Source organism: Rhipicephalus microplus, chromosome X (genome assembly GCF_043290135.1).
Source record: "Rhipicephalus microplus isolate Deutch F79 chromosome X, USDA_Rmic, whole genome shotgun sequence".
Lineage (NCBI taxonomy): Eukaryota > Metazoa > Arthropoda > Arachnida > Ixodida > Ixodidae > Rhipicephalus > Rhipicephalus microplus.
In genome coordinates this window covers 162,916,774-162,932,370 of record NC_134710.1, presented here as the reverse complement: position 1 = coordinate 162,932,370, position 15,597 = coordinate 162,916,774, and positions in this window count along the sequence as shown.

The following is a 15,597-nucleotide window of genomic DNA, read 5'->3' as shown; positions in this document are numbered from 1 at the left end:
AGGAAAACGGTGGAAAACGAATGTATATATTCTGGTACAGTCCGGTTTGAATGAAGCCACTGGGGCAGAGCAGGACCATCATCCCCCAACTCCTCCCAGTTGGGTATATTTTTGTTTACAGTGTACTGAAGGCTTGTGGTAGTGTATTTCCCACTGTACTGACTACAATATTTAGTCTGAATGCTTCCATATTTCCCAACATGCGGCAAATGGCTTGTGTTTTCCCTGTAGTCAGGTCGGGCTGCAAAACTGATGTTTATAATTATCACCTGATTTCTCTTCTGTGTGCCACATTAAAGATCTTTGACCTGGCCCTTCACAACATATTGTAAGTCAGCGTAAATAATTCATTGATTCCGAATCAACGCGGGTTTCTCTATGGCCACTTAACTACCACAATTCTTCATAATTTCATGACGCCAATCTATCTCTTCACTTATTTCTCAGAGCGGACAGGCTGACGTAGTCTACTGTGACCTGAGCAAGGCTTTTGATGTAGTCAGCCACTCACTGTTTTACACCGAAAGCTGTTATAAGATAAAAGCATGGTTAATGCGTGGCACCGTTGTTGTCCGCCGCTGCCACCGCTGGTGTCCGTAACCAGTATCGAAAGAAGAAAACTCAGTGAAAAAAAAACACACACTAAGTACACAGCTAGGCAAGAACCCTGGTACGCTGCGTGCCAGGCCACTATTCTAACACTGAGCCACGCCGGTGCTAGGGCCTTGTTCACAAAGTTGCCTCAGACGGGCTTGATGTCAAAAAAGAGATCACGTTAATATGAGTACTAAAGCGTTCCATAACAGCAAAAAAAAAAACAACCAGGCGTCACTCATTGCTAATGACGTAACGAGTGGGTCGTCCAACACTCCAACCCATTACAAAAGCTTGTTCTTGAACACCTACACTGTAAACAAAAACATACCCAGGTGGGAGGAATCGGGGGATGATGCCCCCGCTCTGTACCGGTGGCCTCACTCAAACCGGATTGTACTGGAGCAAATACATTCGTTTCCCTCCAGTGGGTGCCGGACAAAGGAAACCGGAGAAAAACGGGGACAATCACCTGATTATGCTCCCGTGGCTGCTCCGGAAATGCTCCGGCACATTACTTTTGCCCCGGTGGATGCCCGTTCATCGCTAAGCGGCATTCATTGGCTGCTCGAGGAGTGACGTAAGCAGCCTTGCATTGACGTAAGCAGCTCTGTCTGCGCCATGTTGGTTTGTGGGGAGGTCGTCTTCTTCAAACCAACATGGCGCAGACAGAGCGGGTGCAGTCAGGATCGTGCAAAGCGTTCGGCTGCGTTGGAGAAAATGCAATCGTTCTGAACACCTTCTGGATATCACAAGCGACAAGCAGCAACGAATGTTATCAGCGACAGAAGGGACTTGTGCGAACGGTAATCGTGTGATGGTTTCTGGCAGCGAAGGACACATTGTGATCTCGCGAGTTCTGAGAAACCCGGCGGTAGCTGGTGAGGCGAGAAAAGGGTGAGTGAGCTCTCCTTGAATTACCTATGTTATTCTTGTCAGGCAGTGCTTAGATTGGATAATGGTTTGATAAAGCTAACATGTGATCAATATAGGCTAGTTTTACAATACGTTAGTGAAAAGTCAGCGGAATTTCAATAATGCGTTGTTTGCACTACGTTTTTATTTCTTCTTGACATAATTCTGTAGAGAGGTCAGCGAGTTGGTACTGATTCATTATAGCGTAAATGTAGCGCAGAAAAGCACGAGATAAAGAAAGTGAACACCACAAGCGCTTGTCGTTGTTCACTTTCTTGTCCTGGTCCTTTTTTGCGCTACATTTACGCCATAATCACTTCGCTAAATTGAATCAAGTCACTGTAATATTTCGAGCGCTGATTAAATATGCAATAATAGAAAATAGCCCATTTGTAGGTTGATTTAATCAAAAACCTAACTGGTTAAAAGATATTTTTGGCCTTGTCAGTACATATAAACAGTAACATTTGTCGACTTTTTATATCAATAAACGCCAGGTCAAGATCTACTACTGCTTAGAAGTTATTTTTATAGAATATGCAAGCTGAACGAATAAAGCTTGAATAACTGAAATCAGTGTTAATTCTATTTTTTCTCTTTTCAGTCGTGCTGCCGTGGCTGTGAATGCAGTTTTTTTTTGGCAGTAGACGGGAGTGCAAACAGTGCTGAGACGTAGTTTTGACCTGGGCAATAGAACAACGCTGGCCTGTGAACAGAAGAGGGGAAAAGAAAATTTCAAGGAGGAGGCACTTGCACGTCGTGCTACTACCACGTGCATCAACTTCTGTGGCCTCCGCACGTTCGTACGGACCTTTAAGTTGAGTAAACTGGTCCGCCTTCCCTTACTTCTGTGAAAATGCAGTTGGATTAGGTGGCGTAATGTTTGTGCCTTTTATTGCTTATTTATTTTGTTACGTCGTAGTGAACTTTTCACTATTTTGTGTTTTAAGCCGTTCGTCTAAAAATTCATGCTCATACAATAACTACTTTAAAAAATGTTCACAGCGACAAGTATCAAAGCAGAGCGAGTAGTGAAAATAATAAAAAACTCAATGCCAACTTACCTGGAAAATTATTTTTCAAAGGAGATGAAGCTAGGCTTTTCTGAAAGGCAGGCCGCAACCATGCAAAGTATTAGGGTCCACTCTTCTGGAAGTACGACGACGAGCACGCGCTAAAATGGGACTGTAATAATCAGAATTATTATTGGATAAAATTAGGAAATGATCGCGAGGGGCATTCCCGATGCCATCTACGAGAGTACCAAAATAAGATTATTTTAGTTAAAAATTGCTTTTGAATATTTCAGCAAAGGTAGAGCTATTGCTTTAGAAATATTTAGAAAACATTGGCCAGTTTCGAACTTTTTTCGCGTCAGGAGGTGCGTTTATTATGTTTCGGCTGTCTCACGCCAAACTACATCGGTTGTGATTCTTGATATTGAACACTCATACTGTTTTTGTGTGTGTGTATGTGTTCGTGTGTGTGTGTGTGGTCAGTTTAGGAAGTTGTTTCTTCTCGTAGACTCACAGACTATATAGGATTTATTGAGTGTCCGTAGCTTCAGTGTTTTCAGTTTCCGTGCCCTCGCATGATGTGTAGTTCTCATTTATATTTTTTTGTTAAATTATGCAGAAAGCAATCAACTCCACCCTTCCGTAGTCAATGAATCTGATGGATGGTCCTTCGGGGAAGGTGAAGAGTTGTTGTCGGTCGTTGCGCTTTCTTTGTTTGTCGTGCATCGTTTTGCAGTATATGGGCTTCAATTCTAAGTGCTGTGCTTCAAACTTAAGTGCTGTGGATTACATTGGATCTGTCTTATTGTGTTTTGTTTTTGGTGGCCTTTTGCATGTTTGTTTGTTCTTGCCTCCTTTTTCCAAATGCTGGGCAATCATTCAGAAATGGCAGCTTATTTTGAATAAATAAAAGAATAAGAACTCAAGTGTTTTCTTGAAATTCATCTGCTACAGCTCTGTGGAAATGAATACACAGTACCTTGGCTGTGCTTGCATGAGAATAGGGAGTTCCTTCATCTACACAATGTGTGAAACGATCAGCATACAATAAATAAACAGCCGAGCAAACACTTTAAAAAAGTACTGATCCACCTGCCTGAATTCTGTCCGGACGAATTAAGTACTTTCGTAGAATACTCCGGAGGTACTACGCAAAAGTTTCAGATACACGGAGTGGAAAACCCGCGAAAAGTGCTCGGGAGGTGCCATGTAATCACTCCTGCCAGCCGGAGAAAAATGTCAGTAAAAAGTACTCCAACGGCGCCACGCGATTCCTCCGGCAAGCCGGAGTGAAAATTGCTCCAAATAGGGGGACGCTAGAGGCCAAATGTTTTACTCCGCCCTTGGAGTAATTTTTTTGCAGTCTATTAACTGTGGCGCATACTAATTTTACGCCTAATTCCTCGTCGTTGTCAGTCACTGCATGAAGAATTGGCACAAAAGTCCTTGGAAGTGTTTAACGGTGGCACGCTTCTCAGAGGAATGACGAAATATAGTATAGCGAATGCCAGCCTACTACCAAGAAATTATGTCTATTAATGCCGAAGTTGGTACCTAGAAAGTGTGCTTGCAGCAGCTACCCAATTAGTGTTCAGAAAAAGCTCTGAAAGGACGTTCTTCTAGCTTTCATTGTTACTGCGCGGCATCTTCCGCGCAGATCTGGCGTTTTTTTGTTCTTTGTCGAACTTGTAAACTTTGGTGTCGACTCGTCTGTTAATCGTGAGCCTCATGCAACGATTTCTCCTAAAAAGATTATGTTTTGTAGCCATAAATGGCCAAACGTCTTCCTTGCACAAAATGACTGGTGGAGTTCGTCAAGGGTCGGTATTAGGCCCATTGTTATTTTTACTTTACGTTAACAATGTTACTTATGCAATTATTTATTCTTCTTTTCTCCTGTATGCTGATGACATCAATATATTTGAGGAACTTAATTGACTTAACGACTGTACCTTGCAGCAGTCAGATTTGTGTTTTTTTATTCGATTGGTGTGGCAACAATAAGTTTTTGTCTGAATACATCAAAGACCAATTTCATGAGTATATCTCGCAAAACACTCATTGTTTCATTTTTATACTTTGTAAACACCGTGTAGTTATGTAAGGTTTATCAATTCATTGATCTTGGTGTTCTTTTTGATAACATGCTAAATTATTCTGCTCACACTAAACTTGCTGCCATGAATGGCCTTCATTCTGCCAGCTGTGTTTGTATATTCTCTCGAAAATTCAGTTCTCCTACAGCCTTCGACACATAGTACACAGCAATATATGTTCTTCAACTTGAATATGCATTTGTGATGGGAAATGGCATTGCTAAATCTGGCAGTGACGCCATTGAGCGGGCCCCGCCGCGGTGGTCTAGTGGCTAAGGTACTCGGCTGCTGACCCGCAGGTCGCGGGTTCAAATCCCGGCTGCGGCGGCTGCATTTCCGATGGAGGCGGAAATGTCGAGGCCCGTGTGCTCAGATTTGGGTGCACGTTAAAGAACCCCAGGTGGTCAAAATTTCCGGAGCCCTCCACTACGGCGTCTCTCATAATCATATGGTGGTTTTGGGACGTTAAACCCCACAAATCAATCATTGAGCGAGTCTAGAAAAAAAATTATCAGCATTTTCAATCATTGTTTTGCTAAAAATGACTGGGGATCTCGTTCCAACACTGCCAGATTATTGTAATTGCCATCACTTCACTGCTGACGAAATCGAGCTGACCTGTTATTTCTTTACAAACTAGTTCGCGGTATCATATACTGCTCTTGACTTCCCAGTTGTGTAAATTATCGGATTCCACGTAAGTTGATGAGAGAGAATCGACCATTTCATGTACCTGCCAATTTTCTGTCAATACTCACAGTTCACAGCATACAAAGTCTCTATAATGTTAACTTTTATGATCTTTATGTTTTTTTACAGTCCACTGTCATTGTTTTTATGATTGATTGATATGTGAGGTTTAACGTCACCAAAAACACCATATGATTATGAGAGACGCTGGTAGTGGAGGGCTCCCGGAATTTCGACTTCCTAGGGTTCTTTAACGTGCACCCAAATCTGAGCACACGGGCCTACAACGTTTCCGCCTCCATCGGAAATGCAGCCGCCGCAGTCGGGATTCGATCCCGCGACCTGCGGGTCAGTAGCCGAGTACCTTAGCCACTAGACCACCGTGGCGGGGCTGTCATTGTTTTTATGTAATCTTTCCACATTCTTAAAATAATCTTTCACATTGTACAGATGCTCCTCTTTTCCGTCTTCCAGGAAGGCTAATAGTTGTGTACATTCCCCTTCATTTTTCAATTCCTTTCCATGATTCTCGTCTTGACTTTCTAATGTTTCCATTTTGTACTGATTTCTTCTTTTTCTGTGTGTTTTCAATCTTTTTTTTTCGGAAGAGTGTCTGTATTGTATTGTTTATTTGTATTGTTTTATTTTTCCGTGCGCCTGCACTAAGACCTCATGGTTGTTCCTGGACATGTTAAATAATAATAATAATAATAATAATAATAATAATAATAATAATAATAATAATAATAATAATAATAATAATAATAATAATAATAATAATAATAATAATAATAATAATAGTTATTATTATTACCAGTACTAAGACAACTACTGCCTGATTATTGATAAGAAAACATGTATATAAAAGACAAATGTAGAAACAGAGGAGATGATGGAGCAAACTGGCCAGTGCAATTCAACCGAGAGGGGTGTAGCGCGTGCATAAGTTTTGTGAACGAAGGCACGGAAATAGAAGTTCAAGACAGCAGAATTGGGAAGTATGAAGGAAACAAAAAATTACATGATCTGGTGAAGAATAAAGTGGGTCACTAGAAACATTGCTTCCACAAAAACAGAGAAATTACCGGTAATGCGAGGCCTGCAAAGATCAATAATCGTCGCCATCACGTTGGAAACCTAAAAAAATGCAGTGGTCCTGCAAAATAATAAAACATAGGACATTTTGACGAGCTCTTTTTCACTGCATCAGTGCCCTTCACTGGAGGGAGCTTTTGAAGCATATGTGCCGCAGTGAGTAGAGGGATGGAGGTTGTATAGGCTACCATATTTCTATGTGATTGCGGGTTTGAAGCATTTCTGTGTACTTCGTTTTTTGCGGCAACACGCGTTCGGAGCGTTTTGTCGACGGTCGACGTGCATCCCAACGACCTGAGAAAGTGCAGCCGTCTTGTCCGCCATCTCCGAGGGCCCGTTAGCGGCTGAGTGACGACTCTAGTCGCTGCGCAGAGCCGAGAAGAGCCCAAGTGAACGCCCGCCTCACGTTACCGACAGAAAAAGTAAAACAGAAACAAAATGTGGCTGAGATAAGACTTCGAACTGTTTTCTTAATTCCTGATTAGCATTTCAGCGCAGTGGCGCCAACGTGAGCATAAGGCACGGCGCGTGTGTATGCTGCTCGTATGCGGCCGCGCCTCCGAGCCGCTGGACGCTCAGTGATAGCAATCGCCGAGCTTCCTGGTTATCCGCATCTCGCTTTACAAGGGCAGCTTTTGTTCCGAGTCGCCTTCGCGCACGCGCGCGTCCAGCCGCTTTATACATGCAGCGTGGTCGCGGTGGGCTGGGCATAGGAGCATCGCAACTTTCGGTTCCCGTCTTCACCTTCCTGTGTTGAGGAAAGGAAATTGGGTCAAGCAAGTACGGAGGTGCGCTCTCAGGAGAAAGTGAAAGTTCGGAGAAAAAAAAGCGAGGCGGACTTAAGCGGCAGCCGGGCGTCGTGGCTTCCTCTATAGGAATGAAATTGAGAAAACGACTGGGAACGGGTGAAACATGCGACCAGCGGGAGGCTTGAAAAACGAATAACGAATGCCCGCCGCTCAGCGATGACGAAAAGCTCCAGAAACGGCGGTTATTGCCGAATATACCTTCTTCCGTGCCGAGAGGAGGCTCTCACGCACCGTCATGCCTCAGGGCCGTTTCCAGCCAGCGCGCGGTAACGGTTCGGCGAAAATATTAGCAGCGCGCCGTTTGCATCCTTTTCGCCATCTCGCCGTAGCGGAACAAAAAAAAAAAGGCACTCCTCACTTCATAATGGAATGACTGAACTGGCAACAGTGCATCCGCCTTCCCTCCCCCTTCCATTTCTGAAAGTTCGCACTGCCATGTATAGTGAACTGAAGCCGTAGAGACAACGAAAGGTATACTTCTGCCTCTGCTTTTGCTTAATCGATGAGGCACGGTTTTGCCAGTAAATGCTGCCGCCGGTGAATACAAAACGCGTGCGCCTCGATCATCGGGCTTCAACGATTGATTGTGTTACACGCGCGATTTTTTATGCTTAAAATAGACCCGTCGTTCAGAGCTTGATACTTATTTCTTTTTTACTGCATTAGTGTACGTTGCCATACTGCTATAAATAAATAATCGACAAGGTGAACGAGGGAAGTAAAGCCGCATAAACTAGGTACTGCAGGATGCAACACAAAAACGCGGCGTGCTCGGTCATCGATAATAGCCGCCCATTGTCTATAGTCGTCTGCATGCACTATCGAATCATGCAATGCCATATCTATATATGCAATGTCGTAACTATTGCCTCGACGAAAAAGAAATGAAAATACTGTACATACCTAACTAGGTAGCCGTAGTATTAGGGACGAAGCTTCTTATGATCGAGGGCAGTCCATCCCACCGGCGTAGCCAGCACAGCATATTCACAGACAGATAGACGGACGGAAGGACGGACGGACGCTTCGCCCCACTCGTCATCATTGACTCCATGGATATGGTGTGGTTTTTAAACTACGTTTACTTCATTTCATTCGTGTGTAGTCGCGTAACGTTTGTTCAGATTTAATTATATGGGGATACAACAGAACATCCATTTGCTGCGAAAATTGTTCCAGCTATGCTTCTTGCCTACACTACTTGTGTAAAGCAGTCATTATAACAAAACTCGTTTCAAAATACATATCTAACACTGGTATAGAAGCCCAAACTACACTAGTACGTCCAGTTAAGGTGATTTTCAGTTTCATTTGAATAGCGCAGCTTAAACGTCGATGAACCTTTACTTCTGTTACATTATAGCTCTTGGTAGGTGCGTCCCTTAAAAAGCCCCTCGTTGAGTGGTTTGTCTTGCTATGAAAGATAACCGCTTAGTTTAGTTTCGTGTGCGATATCAACATCGATATCTTTACCCCTCCTCCTGGGAAAAGAAAGAAGGGAAATATATTCGGAAGGCGGAACCCCAAGAAAACCTTAAATTTATAAGTGTATTCTGGCTTTCGAGACCTGTCATCCGAAATATTAGCGGTTTCTTCGAGCCCCTTCATTTCTAGATACTTCCCACTTCTGCCAATGCGTATGCGTTATAGGCATCATTGGCTTAGGGAGATTATTGTTTCAAAACGGCATCTGAGCTCTCGGGGAATACCCAAAAAGATGGGTGGGGAAGGGTGGTTTTAACCCTTCAGGTTCTTAATCGTACAAATATTGTCTAGCTAAACGAGTGTTTTTGCAGTAGACCTTCATTGAAATGCAGCCAGTGTGAGTTCGGGGATTGCATAAACAGAACGTCATATTCTTTTAATGAGCTATGTGGATGTTTGATGTTATACGCGGAACAACTTCTTTTCAGGTGTAAGAAAAGAGCGGTTGTGATTCAGCCCTTCCTAGATAGCAAAGTGTTTGGTTGCGCTGACATCAACATATAACCCACATTTAAATGATCGAAATCCCAGACAGCTGATGTGCAACCCCGTTTTCTTTTTTTTTACAGCGAAAGTTGTTATGAGGTCACAACTCGGGTCTCGCGCGGCGACGTTGTTGTCCGCCGTCGCTGCTGTACGTAACCACATCGCGCGAAATCGAAAAAAAAAAACCTATAGCTTCAAAGAAACAGTTAGACTCGAACCCAGGTACGCTGGGTGCCAGACCAATATCCTACCACTGAGCCACGACGGTGCTTGGAACTGAATGGCAAACTTGCCTTAGGCAGGCTTGATGTCGGGAAAGCAATCGCATTAATACGTCTTATAAAGCGGTTTAAAACAGCGAGAGAACAAGCAGTGGTCGCACAATGCGAGTAGCATAACGAGTGGGTCGTCCGAAGCTACAACACATTACAAAAGCTTGTTTTTGTTCAGCTATAAACTGTGGCGCACACCCACTTCAGGCACAATTTCTCATCGTCGTCAGCCACTGCATGAACAATCAGCACAAATTTTCTCGCAATACTTCAGTGGATACTGCGCTTATGGAGGCGAAGAAGAAGAAGCCGAAGTGTGCGAACGCTTTCACTACGGCTCCTGCTTTTTTCAACGTTTTTGCGACGCCACTTTGTGATTTCAACGTCATATTAGTGCAACGACTTCCAGAAGACACAGGGACTCTGCCGACACAATTTGGGCGCAGTGAGTGCTTGCTTCTTGCATTCTATTTCGCCTCCGCCATCGTCGCTCGCCCACCGACAGCTAGCCCTGACGAGTGTCTTCTTTGCTCTAACGTGGCGCGTGCTTGCTCGCGCGCCCCGTAGCCGCACTGTCTCGCTGAGCGATGGAGTACCAAGTGACAGGGGAAGACATTGACCCTGAAGAAATCACGCCAGACCAAGGCTGGCAGACCGCCTCGTGTCACCGAGCAAAAAATGAAGGCTCCAAACGTGTGCCGTCATATAGCGCTTTGAAACGCAACGAGCACAAGCCCCGCAACAGAGAAAACGTGAAGAACAAGATTATTCGAGAAAGCCGAATGCCTCACCTACCAAAGAATGACATCCGCATTATCATTAGGCCCAGAGGGGGTCTTAACATCGCTAGGGTTGGCCCAACGACAATCGCTGAAGCCATTTCGACTTCGGCAGGTATCAGCCCATCGGAACAGCAAGCAGACACGCTCTGCCCCAATATTAAACAGAATATCTTAGTAGCAAGCACGCCGAAGAGAGAAAATGCTAATCGCTACGTGCGCGTTAAAGAAATCCGCATCGCTGACAAGACCTATGAAGTTAGTGCCTACGAAGCGGCACCACATTCTACATGCAAAGGTGTCATTCGAGGGATTCCCGTGCAAGACGGTTCGGCGGACATTGATGCGAAGATTGTCAACGACCGCAATCCACTAGCTTTGGCTGCCAAGCGCATCGGAAGTACCACTGCAGTGATCGTGGCCTTCGATGGACATCGTGTGCCCAATTTTGTGCGATACGGATCGGTGCTACTTCAATGTACACTATACCGTAGACAGATAGATATTTGCTACACCTGTGGTCGGCTCGGCCATCGAGCGGACGTGTGCCCGAACCCTGGAGACGTTATCTGCAGAGGCTGCAGCGTGCCGAACCCCGAAAAGGAACACCGCTGCACACCAACATGCAAGCTTTGCGGAGGAACCCACCTCACTGCCGACAGGGAATGTAAAGAACGCTACCACATTCCATACGTGGTGCGCCGACGACGATGGGAGCGAGTACACTCGACGCGACACAACAGTTACGATGCAATGAACGAGAGTTCAACCCAACCACTGACGACGACCAGGCCTCGAAGCTTTTTACAGATGGTCGATCCGATGGCAGCCGATCCCGGTCCCGATCCCGGAGTCGTCCCAGGAACCGCACAATGCGTGTATCGAGGTCCCGGAGCCGCCCTCGGACCCACTCCCGCAGCGCGCGAAGTGGGACCCCAACCAGATCTATATCGCGAGGCTACTCGAGGTCTCGTTCTGGTTCACGTCATGGTTCCCGTTCAGGTTCCCGGCACGGGTCACGCTCCGGCTTCCACTCAGGTTCCGGGCCTCGTGCCGGTTCCAGGCCTCACCCCAGTCTCACCGGGGTCTCGCGTCAACGATCGCCTAGCCCATCGGCACCACCATCGCCAGGCAACGTCAGCAAGAATAAGCGGGGACCTCTCACTTGGGCGGACGCCGTCCGGAGAAAAGGAAACACTACATCACAGGTAGGGTCGGCTTCACTCCCAGAGCATGATACACACAACACCTCTGAGATAGCGATCTTAAAGCACGAAAATGCGATGATGAAAGAAACAATACGCAAACTCACAGTCGCAATTGCCGAACTAAAAACTGACAGAAACGCACGCGCTGCTATGCCCCCAACCGACAACGACGACAATGCAGTCACTCCGTTGCAGCCGCAACCCGTAGGCGTTGGTAACGACGACGGCGAGAGCGCACCCAAGAAACGCGCGGTCGCCCACGACCAGCCAGCTTTAAAGGAAGAGTTAGACGACATTAAGAGCACGCTATCGGCGATTAACGAAAGCCTTCGCTTTCTTGGCGAAAGCATGGCTCTCGTGCAGTCTACTCTCGCGGTACACGGTAATCGTTTGGGCCAAGTGGAGCAATATCTTGATCACGTCGTCGCCCCTGCCGTTGCTGCGGATAAGCCGTTGTCGCAACGTACAGCCGTGCCCAGTCCACCGCATCACGCGGCCCTTATGCACCCGCCGGGTGCTCAGGCCAACTCCTAAATGCTTCAAGATGGCCAGGCCAATTGACGAGTTGCGAATCTGGCAATGGAACTGCAGGAGCTTCACCCACAAGAAAGCTTTCCTGAAGCAATACCTCCGTAGCCACGAAGCCAAACCTCACATCATGCTATTACAAGAGACTGTAGTACCAACTGCCACGTTTTCCGGATACCAGTGGTTGCCCGGCCCCTCGGGAGGACGCGGTATCGCCACCTTGGTCGCTAACAAGATTACCTGCACAGCGCACAGTCTCAATGTGCCCGAAATTGAGCACGTTATGGTCGAAATTCTCCCTGGAAACATATCACAACAAAGCGTATACATGCTCAATGTATACAGTAGTCCCAGCCACCATAGACAAAGATTCACACGCTTGTTCCAGAAAGCTGTCCGCCTCGCGGGGCCTAACCCGCTAGTGATTGCAGGCGATTTTAACGCTGCGCATAGCACCTGGGGCTACACGTACGACACACCCAAAGGTAACGAGCTTTGGAAAAGTGCGAATGACATGGGCCTTATTCTCATTACGGACAAGGCCTTCCCCACTCGCACTGGTACGTCCACGCAAAGAGATACTACGCCGGATCTATGCTTCGTCAAGAATATCTCCGACGCCCACTGGTCCAACCTCGCGGTAGATCTCGGTAGTGACCACTTCATATTGGCTGTACACCTCCCCACAGTAAGCAGGAAGACCAAGTCGTACAGGTGGGTCGACTGGGACCTCCTTCGTAAGACCCGCGCAGAACGACCTCCTCCCAATACCCCACCGAGCCTCGAGACGTGGACGGCCCAGCTCAAAGCTGATGTAAGCAAGGCAACGAAAACTATCAGCACAGACCTTCCAACCGAAAGGATGGACAGTCGTCTCGCCCACCTACTAGAGGCCAAACAGTCTCTATTGGCCCGGTGGAAGGGCCAGCGCCTTAATCGGAGGTTACGCAAACGCATATCTCAGCTGAACAAGACCATGATGGATCACTGCCACATCCTTTCAAAACAGCAGTGGGACGAAATTTGTAATTCGATTGATGGTCAGGTTCGAAATGGCAAAACGTGGAACTTACTCAAACACCTCCTCAATGAAACCAACACCCGCACAAATCAGCGTCATTCGATCGTGAAGATACTTCATCAGGCTAAACGAACAGTGTCACCGGAAGATGTTGTCAAGAACCTCGTGGAAAAATATCTCCCGCTCCCCACGGGCCCTGTGACCCCTCACCCTGATTACTCTGGCAGCGACAACACTAACTTAGACGCCGAGTTCTCTATTGAAGATGTGCGCCGAGCTCTCCATGAGCTCAATGGCCGCTCAGCCCCTGGCCCCGATGGCATCACCAACAAGCTCCTACGCAACCTGGACGATTCTTCCGTCACTTACCTCACTGACACTATCAACGAGATATGGAAAAAGGGTGAGATACCCGATGCTTGGAAACTAGCTCACATGGTTCTCATACCCAAACCGGGAAAGGCGCCGAGCCTAGATAACCTACGCCCCATATCTCTCACGTCGTGCGTGAGCAAAGTGGCTGAGCACGTCGTCCTCAACAGGGTTGGTCGATACCTCGAAGATAACGACTACATCCCGCACCACATGATTGGCTTCCGACCAGGGTTATCCACTCAAGACGCCATGTTACTCCTAAAGCATCAAATTCTTGATGGCGGAAACACTCGGGACACTCGTACAATACTCGGTCTCGATTTAGAAAAGGCCTTCGATACCATAACGCACTCGTCAATCTTGAAAGCGATCGCAGCCCTCGGCCTAGGTCGTCGATTTTACTACTTTATCCGCTCTTTTCTCACTCGGCGCAGAGCCGTCCTCCGCGTAGGAGACCTAGTGTCGGAAGAAGTGGAGCTCGGACAGCGGGGCACTCCTCAGGGATCCGTCCTCTCACCCACGCTCTTCAACCTCGTGATGATCGGGCTTTCCGAACGACTTTGAAAAATAGACGGGCTAAACCACACTATCTATGCGGATGATGTAACCATATGGTGCTCCACAGGGTCGGATGGCTTCATTGAGTCCGCCCTGCAAGAGGCTATCGACACCACCGAGTCTTACCTCGACCACACCGGTCTCAGGTGCTCACCTGCGAAGTCGAAGCTGTTTATATATTTGCCCAAACGCCGGGGTGCCAAGCCCAAAGGGTGGAAACCTCCGGAGGAACGCAATATCACCCTCCACACCAGAGATGGTCGTACTATATCAAGGGTAGACACCATCAAGGTCCTCGGCATGATCATTGAGTCCCGCGGAACCAACACCCAAACAGTACACAAGCTCAGGACTAAGACTGAGAATGCCATACGACTCGTACGTAGAGTAGCCAACAGGCACCATGGCCTCAAAGAAGACAACCTGCTGCGTCTCGTACACGCGTTTGTTTTGTGCCATTTTACGTACGTTGCCGCTATACACAAGTGGCTACGTGCTGAGCGCGATCAACTCAATGCGCTTATTTGCAAGGTGGTCAAACGAGCCCTTGGCCTCCCTATCACCACTCCAACGTACAAACTCCTCGAGCTTGGCGTACATAACACGCTAGAAGAGATCGCCGAAGCTCAGGAACGTGTGCAATTGACCCGACTCACTACAACCAAGGCGGGCCGCCATATTCTGCGCGAGCTCGGCTTCTTCTCCTCGAGGGCCAGGGGTCCCTCAGAGTTGACTCTAATTCCCCGTGAAATCCGCGACCTTATTACGATCGCTCCCATACCACGAAATGTACACCCCAAATACAACAGAGGCAGGCGCCTTGCGCGGGCGACCGCCATTCTCAAGCGCATAGACATGGAAGCGGACAACGTCTCGTTCGTGGACGCCGCTGCCTATCGCAACAACCAAGCTTTCGCCGCGGTCGCGGTATCATCCACGCAGCAGACTCTTAACTCAGCCACAATCCTCACCCAAAACCCCGAAGTAGCGGAGCAAGTAGCTATAGCTATAGCTATGCTCGACAGCAAACGGAAATTCATCTACAGCGACTCCAGGCCGGCCATCAAAGTCTTCGAACGCGGAGTCATCTCCGACCAGGCGTTACGTATCCTGCGCAATGCGGACCCGAGTGCCCTGAAGCACCACACTGTCATCTGGTGCCCCGCCCATCTCGGCCAGGTGCCGGGTGCCCTATCCAACCTCAACGAGATCGCCCATGATGCAGCGCGCGCACTTACCGACCGCACTGCCACAGGGCAACCTCATCTTGCTGGGTTGGATACCAATCGGGATGCACCAATTACGTACAATGAAATTACAAAGCACTTTTACTTGGAACGCCGCATTTTTCCACCCCCACATTCGAAACTTAACCGACCGCAGGCATTAACCTTACGCCTATTACAGACACACACGTACCCAAACCTTGCCACTCTTCACGTTTATTATCCCGATGCATACCCCAGCGACACATGCCCATCATGTGGACACACAGCGACACTCGAACACATGCTCTGGGAGTGTAGAACAACTCTTCCCGACTCTACCTCAAGCAAGTGGGAGAGGTCCCTCAGGAGCTCACTTCTCGCTGACCAGCGATGGGCCGTCCAGCAGGCCCACGAAGCGGCCGCCAGGTACTAGCTGTCGGTCCCTACGTGGGAGACGCCCGC